Raw genomic sequence first — 6,459 nt, 5'->3', positions numbered from 1 at the left:
GCTTGGGCTAAGACCTTGTACCTAAGAGGTATTATTCTGAATATGTTCTATGAAGGGAGTGTGTGCAAGGGGTTAAAAAAAAAAACAGGTGCCACTGGTCCTCATCCATAGCTGAAACGTAAGAACCTAAAGATATCGTCAGTGTAACAAGTGTTGGGGAAGAGTACAGGAGGCATGAACAGACAGGGGAGGTGTTCTTGGGGTAGGAGTCTATCGGCTCGCCTTCAGTTCTTGACTTTGCCCTCCACAGTCACAACTTCTATGGCTTTGTGCATGGGCTCTTCATCTCCAAAGAACTGCACAGGATTGATGGCCTTCAAGTTCTTGGCCAGTTCATAGACGACAGAAATGGCTAATACTGGTTAGCAAGTTCAGCTCCATTACGGCTACTTCTGGGAGACCATCTAGATCATTGGTTCTCAAACTGTGGGCCTCTTTAACAACCCTCTATCTCCACAACTATTTATGCTATGATTCATAGCGGTAGCAAAATTACAGTTATGAAGTATGAATGAAAATAATTTTATGGATGGGGAGCCAGCACAACATGAGGAACTGTATTAAAGGATCAAAGCATTAGGAAGGTTGAGAACCACTGATGTAGGTGCTTGGCAATGCCTGTAAGGCCATTGCAGTGAGTTGCAATCAAGACTCATTTCCCCCTCCTTGATCTGGGGGTCAATTTCTTCACTCCAGAAGGACAGTGCACTGGGGGTAATGTCCTGCAGACTCGCACAGAACAATGGCAGATCCTCGGTGAGGTCTGCATACCTTCGATCCTTACTGATGTTACCAAAGACTAGATGATTAGTCTCCATTGAAGTGGTGGGAAGTCATAGAAGTGCCTCTAGATCTTTGCCTATCTCACCATGCTTGGCAGCAGGTTCTGTCTTATTGAAGCCAGTCACCCCCCCCCCATGGTGCTGCTCACCATGGTGCCAGGTCTTCACCAATGACAGCTATACTTGCTCGACGGCATCCAGTAGTGGCCAGAAGATTGGATGTCAAATTAACAGCCAGCATCTCCCAGTGCCTGCACACAGTGCTTTGCCTCCTCATGGTGCGCAGGATCAGGTCATCATGGTAGAAGCTGCTGAAACAGGTCACCACGTTCCAGATCCTCTCACTGGGCTGGATCAGCACTAGCTTGTAGGTGGCAATGGCAGCAGGCTGAGGATGCAGCGGTGACTCTGTTTGAACGTTAAAAAATACTGTGCATGGTAAATTTGGGACTTCATGAAAAAGGTAAGCGTACTTAAAAATGGTTCACCTTGAATTCCATGTGCTACATGAATATTTAAGTTAAGATGCTAATAAACTAGATTCTAAAAAAAATACTACTTTATTTTCAGCAGCTCACTGAGAATGTGAAAATACTTATGGTTCTCATAATGATAAATAAAGTCTTTATAATAAGACTTATCAAACCTTAAAACATGAAAATGTTATATGGACATTTACCATGTAGATTGGATTCCCATATGTAAAAAAAAAAATATTTTCTGGGTGTTTCATTTATAAAACAAATAATTTCCAACTTAATTAAAATACACAATAATTGTTCTTTCTTTATTGAATTTAAATGTATGCATGCATATTTAACTAATACTCACTTTAAGGGCAATACCCCAGTTGCTATAACTGGTCCACTTTTTTTCTAGCAGTCATATCTTAGCTCCTTTGTATACAGTATTTGCTGTGTTACTCAAAGAAGAATATCAATGGAATGTATTATCTTAAACAGCAAAATTCTTAGCCTCTACACAAAAATTAATGCTGTCTGAGTCAGTATAAGTATTCTTCAAGTTCCTCTAATTATACCCTCTTTAAAGATTTCTCAGCCTCATTCCTGCTCTCTCAACCTCTCTGGGTGGTTTATCCCTTCTTGAGCAATCCAAACAAAAGCCAATCATCAGCATGGCAAGCTGCTGTTGACTCTGCACCTTCAAACCTTACATGTAGCATGTAGGAGAACCAGAGCCATTGGCCCATCTTCATCACTAATGGCCACCACAAAGCCTAAAGAGGCAATCTGATGCCAGCCATGAAGACATTTTCCACAACACCATCACCGAAACAAAAGGAACACTGCCAAATTGAGGAGTGCCTGGCTTCCCTGTCCAGGAAAACCATCCTCATACCCTTTCCTTTCCCTATTGCAAATTACATTTCTTCTTTTTTCTCAAACTTTTTCTAAGGTGGAGAGTGTAAGGTGTGTTTCTCCATCACTAATGACTAAGTCATTGGTGTGCTGCCCTTGTCTGTTTTAATATGATGATCATGCATCGGGGTCTGGAGCCATGATGTTAGCTATGCCTACAATGCTGAATGGACAGAGGAATCTGCTCACTGCTCTGAGCCCAAAGCATAGTCTGAATTCGTAGTATGCATTCAGTGGTCTTCTCAGCTAAAGTGTTCTCTTCCAAATATTCACTAAAGCAGTCATTTACTGTCTTCCATTTCTGTCAATTAACATGTTTTCATCTTCCACTAATGTATACTTTATCCAGTAATAGTCACTAAATATTTATTCTTCACTGCATTAGACTTTGGTGGCATTCCCTGTATATACACATACAGATCTTCAAACCTGCTTCCATCTTAGGAGTATTACTAGAGCATGGTGAGGCTCAATCTTCCCTCTGTATGTGTCTACTGAGTACCAAAGCAAAAGGTTAGTAAAATTTGCTTTTTTTGTCTTATGGTGGGTGACCTAAGTATATTGAATGAATATTAAATGAAAAGGACAGATTCAGAATACAGTTTCATTTCTAAGTCTAGTTTTGATGTTAAACTTAATTTATTGATAGTAGTTAGCAGGTTCTAATGGGCTTTTTTTTACCCAAATAAACTGGAAAAGAGTATATTTTGTTATTTGGGGCTCTCTATTTACAGCCTTATAACTTCAGATTGATATATTCTCTGTCGGTTATATGTAATTCTTAGTAACCTACTCTAAGAGTATTTCTATTGTCATCCAATTGGAAGAAAATAAACCAGATTTTATCATCTACAGTGGAGAGAGAGAGAGAGAGAGAGAGAGAGAGAGAGAGAGAGAGAGAACAATAAGTAGCTTATAAAGATGTACTAAGCAATGATTTTAGACAAGACAATGGACAGATCAGGACGGTGTTCATGGTGGGGAAGGGGCTCAAATAAAATAAGCCATGTGATCCTCCCAGCTGACTCACCAGAGGGTTGCCAGGCCAGGCCAGGATTCAGTAAGAGAAGCTGTGAGGAGCCAAAGTCTGCATTTCTTAAAGGCTATTATTAGTAGTTAGAAACAAACAGGTTGCTGGTGGTTTTAAGCTGCATGATTATCAGCACATACATGTGAAGAAACTGTCCACGGTTGTGGACAGGACTGTCTGATCAGGCATGGACAACCTGTGGCCCATGGGCCTCATGCAACCCAGGATAGCTATGAATACAGCCCAGCACATTTACAGACCACAGTGTCCTGTCTTGAAACCAGAAGGTTGGACCCTCTTAGATTAGAGAATTCAACAGAGGAATTTGGATTTCAGCTCTGCTATGTCCTGGTTGAGTGACATAGAGGAAATCCTATATTTTCTGATCCTCAACACATCAAAAAGTAAATACATAATACCTCAGACAACAGAGATGTTTGTGAAAATAAAAAAAAAGTATATTAAATGCAGAGCACCAGGCTTAATCAAAGATAGGAGCTCAGTTTAAAAGAGCCCCCCCCTCCCCACAACACACACACACACACACACAGGGGGGCACACAAGAGATGTTAGATAAGGGAAGGTAGGGGCTGGAGTGGTATAGATGAAGTGCTCATGTATAAAGTGCTCCATACAAAGTGCTCAGGTATAAAGTGCCCCATAAAAAAATATGAACACATTCAAGGATTTAAATAATTTGTCTCCCCACCAGCCAGAAGGAAAAACCATGTAGCATTCCATGTAGAAGCAGAAGACCACTGCCCCAGTAGTGTGAGGAAAATAACTGTGGTCTAAACGTTGCTCCAGACCTGTCTGGTAAAGCCCAAGCCATCTCAGAGTCATTTAACAGCATCCCAGAACAAAGCTAAGGGATATTTATGGAACCCAGTGTCCACCATGATGGTTAATGTTTCCAGCTTGACAAAACCTAAGTTACAAAAAAAATTGGGGAGGGGGGCATGTCTGTCACAGAGTTTCTAGGTGGAGTTGACTGGGGGCTGGAGTAGGGAACCATTGCATAATTGAGAGCCCTGAACCGAATAGAAAGGAAAAACCAAGAACACTAACTTTAATCTCTCTTTGTTTCCTGACTATAGGCACAGTGCTGCAGATGCCTCCCACTTGAGCCGACATGTTTTCTCTGCCATGATGGGCTATATCTTTAAACAACAAAACCAAGGTTTAAGTTACTCCTTATTGGGTATCAGGTCACAGAAGTGAGAAAAGTAACTAAGACATTCATGAAACTAAACATCACATTATCTGGCATTCAGAAAAAAAAGCCGCTAGCCATGCAAAGGTGCAGGAAGATATCCTCTATACTAAGGTACAAATTAACCAGTGAAAACAGATTCCAAAATGACACTGATGGCTGGAATAGAAACTGCCACAATCATATTTCATACATACAAGAAGTATGAATCATTTTAAGTAGAGACAGGCAAGATACTAAGACATAACAGAACTTCTAGGGATGAAAACTACAATGTCTATGAGAACAAATACATTGGATGATCTCAACAGCAATTTTGATAATATAAAAAGAAAAGAATAGTGAATATTATTGGGGAAAATTATAAAGGCCACTCCACGTAGTTAAAAGGAAGATTTATTTAGTGGATGACTTACAAATGAAGGAATGGATAGGTTGCGGGGGTCTGGGGAAGGTGTATCGCAATCCAGCGGTGTTCTCTGGAGCTCTGCACAGTCAATCTCCACCGTCCAGGGTCCAGGCGCAGAGAGAGCGCCCAGAGAGAGCGAAAATACAGAAAAAGAAATCACCAAAAATGAAATATAGAGAAAATGAGTAAAATAAATGAGCAGAAACTCAGTGAGTGAGGATAACTGCAAACAACTTATAATAGAAGTGACTCTGTCAGTGTGTTCTAGAAGACGAATGGATAGATAGATGATAGATAGATAGATAGATAGATAGATAGATAGATAGATAGATAGATAGACAGATAGATACATATGTACTTACATACATACTTACATACATACATAGATAGATAGATAGATAGATAGATAGATAGATAGATAGATAGATAGATAGATAGATAGATAGATAGATAGATAGGTAATAGGTCCGTAGAAAATAGATGGATAGGTAGATAGGTGACATATGATAGATAGATAGATAGATAGATAGATAGATAGATAGATAGATAGATAGATAGATAATATATCTGTAGAAAATAGATGGATAAGTAGATGGTGATAGATAATAGATGGATAGATAGATACATAGAGAGATACAAGATAGATAGATAGATAGATAGATAGATAGATAGATAGATAGATAGATAGATAGATAGATAGAAAGCAAAACATCAACAAATGGGAGCTCAGGACATCCAGTGGAAGTTGACTGGGGAGGCCCTGCTAAGGCAACCAGCTGGAGTTCAAGACTGAGCTTGAATGAGCTTCCCATGACTGAACTTCCCACTTCTCTTTTTCATTGAAGACACTTTTCTGTCATGGAATAACAATGGTAACATCTGTTGGGAATGGATTCCCATCCAGCTGTTCTCAAGGACATGATGTTTTTACTCTTCAGCTGCTCTGCTGTTCTCCATGTCACAGTCAGAGGGTCAGCCCGACCCCAGATAAGGGGTGTCAGGGGACACCCTGAAACAGATATGCTTGGCTCTGAAATGGGAGAGAACCATTGCTCTTCCACAGCCAGCCTTTCAGTGAACTCGAACAACCCTTTAGACAGACGGAAAATTATTTTTAAAAATACCTGTTGGAAATCTGACACTGTCCATAAGAATAAAGATCAATGAATATGGTAAATATGTAGTCAAATTGTAAAAGAACTTAGGGAATGGATACTTTTTCATCTTTAAAAACAAGGTGAAATAGAAATTCTCTATGTTGTAACACTTCAGCTTTTTGTCTTTAAAACAGAACTGATTTTCTAAAACAAAGCCAATACATGGAAGTATTTATAACATGCATAGAGGGAAAATATGCAACCAAGATAGGACACAGGGCAAGAGAGGAAGATACACACTACTGCCAAGTCCATACACTGTGCACAAGGTGCTAAGATAGAATTCCAAGGTAGACTGTGATTCACACAACAAACACTAAAACAAAGTACGAATGTGTCATCACAAATGAGCCAATAAATTAGCTTAAATGGAGCCCTAGGAAATCAGTAACCCAATAAAAGGAAAAGAAGGTGGGAACGTGGAACAAAGGGCCATCTATTCTCCAGGAATATCTGAAGCACTGAGTTGGAGACTGAGGTGTCTGCCAT

General features: G+C 39.9%; 1 pseudogene; it reads right to left on the bottom strand.

Annotated features, from left to right (window-relative positions):
- Positions 1-224: 224 nt before the first annotated feature.
- LOC121828216 (phosphoglycerate mutase 1-like) lies at positions 225-986 on the bottom strand (annotated as a pseudogene).
- Between the last annotated feature and the right edge of the window lie 5,473 nt (positions 987-6,459).

This window comes from Peromyscus maniculatus, chromosome 3 (genome assembly GCF_049852395.1).
Source record: "Peromyscus maniculatus bairdii isolate BWxNUB_F1_BW_parent chromosome 3, HU_Pman_BW_mat_3.1, whole genome shotgun sequence".
NCBI classification, from domain to species: Eukaryota; Metazoa; Chordata; class Mammalia; order Rodentia; family Cricetidae; genus Peromyscus; species Peromyscus maniculatus.
This window is presented reverse-complemented; position numbering and strand designations above follow the sequence as displayed.